Source organism: Chenopodium album, chromosome 3 (assembly GCF_948465745.1).
Source record: "Chenopodium album chromosome 3, dcCheAlbu1.1, whole genome shotgun sequence".
Lineage (NCBI taxonomy): Eukaryota > Viridiplantae > Streptophyta > Magnoliopsida > Caryophyllales > Amaranthaceae > Chenopodium > Chenopodium album.
In genome coordinates, this window is record NC_137836.1 from 61,724,085 (window position 1) to 61,725,832 (window position 1,748).

The 1,748-nt window shown below is 48.0% G+C and overlaps 1 long non-coding RNA gene across 1 annotated transcript; it reads right to left on the reverse strand.

Annotated features, from left to right (window-relative positions):
• Positions 1 to 534: 534 nt before the first annotated feature.
• LOC145614437 (uncharacterized) lies at positions 535 to 994 on the reverse strand. The gene is made up of 3 exons (XR_014107104.1): positions 862 to 994; positions 682 to 792; positions 535 to 607 (listed from the first exon to the last, which is right to left on the reverse strand). It is a non-coding gene; the product is annotated as an uncharacterized LOC145614437 (long non-coding RNA).
• Between the last annotated feature and the right edge of the window lie 754 nt (positions 995 to 1,748).

Genomic DNA, 1,748 nt, shown 5'->3' on the forward strand with positions numbered 1-1,748 from the left:
CGCAAAATTACTTGTCACACTTTTTTGCACACACAAACATGTATATAAATAATATAAATAAAAAATGGAAAAAAAACATGATAAATAAAATAAACTCATAATAGTATGTATATACAAAATATGTCTAAAAATGAGTCTAACTAAAAGGCAAAGTTCTATACAAAGTAAAAAAAAAAAAAAAAAAAAAAAAGCACAGGAACAAACTACGGCGCCGGGGGACGTACACCCATCATCTCGTAAAACTGCGCCGTACGAGGAGTAACCTCTCCACCAGCTCCGGCTCCAGCCTCCTCAGGAGGAGGAAAACTCAGCACAGGTCCACTCCACCCAAGATCAACTTGAGGCTGAGGCTGCGGAGGCTGCTGCGATGACGAGCCAACCTCGTACATCCGACCACCTCTAAGAGCCGAGGTAGCCTCTCCCTGGCCTATCGGTGCAGCATGAGCACCCTCAGAGGAAGAACCCTAGCCCTCTACCACATCAGCACGGGCAGCCTCAGAGCGACCGCCTCTACCCCCTAACGTAGTGCATCGACGTCTCGAGCTAGACCTCGCCGGATCCCTCACACCTCAGGTCTCGGGCGGGTATGAGAAGCAATAGGCTAACCCTGCAAAAAGAATTAAAATAAAAAACAAGGCAAAATCGAAGCGGTAATGCAAAAAGATATGAAAGGGAGACTACCTCCTGAACAGCGTCGTCCCGACGGCAGGTAGCCACATTCCTCATCCGGACAAGCTGACTCCGGAAGGCATCTATACATCGTACCATCGCCGAAACCACCTCGCGCGAGAACTATCAAAGAAATAAGTCAGTAAACATGCATAATATATATGGACAAAAGTTGCAAGTAAATAAGCTTACCCGAGTCTGGTGGCGAGGAATTGACCGCTCTACGAAGCGCTCGTCCTCAGGAGCCGGAGGAATCATCTCCTCAATCGGCCCATATGTCCCCTGGTAATGGATAGACATACGAGGTGGCACGAACTCAGCAGCATCGTCCTGATAAAGCAAAACAAAGTCAGTAAAGCATTATTTAGGGGCTACCTAACGAAAGATAAAAGCTGAAAAATCGTACCGCCATATCCTCAGCCGGTACAAGAACTAGAGCTAACAACGACAGTAGCTCCTCCGCATAGCATCGCCCGGGGATCGTGCAAGATCGCCAAGGGGTACCAACTCCCTCTGACATGCTCAACAACCTCGCGGCGTCAAACATGGGACGTGGTGGAGGAGCAGGAACGACAAAGATATCGGAGGAATGCTGTCTAGCAACCCTCTCTCCCAGGTATGCAAGCGCTCCATAAGTCCCCAGGAAATAGCGACGCTCAGCAGAATACTGTGCGGCTAACCTAGGGACTTCCAAGCCAACCCATGGCTGGTACACCACCTCAGGCTCCTGCAAAGAGCATCAATCAGGCAAGGATCTGTCTAGAGCATCACAAAATGGCAAATAAGAAAGAATCGTACCGCGATAATCCAATCTCGGACATACGCAGTGGACATCCCCACACGACGGCTGCCCCAAGAAGCACTCACTGGAAACCTGCGCGACGACGGTCTCGCCGGTGCAGCAGAAGGGAAGTACTCGTAGAACCAGATCTACAAGGAATTAAAATTATCAGCAAGTGCTAGCTAAAATATAGAGCTAAACTTTATAGGGAATAATGTTTACCTCTACGACCCTTGACAAGGGGAATAAACGCGTCGTCAATTGTCTATCCCTAGATCAAATACAATTTATACAACCT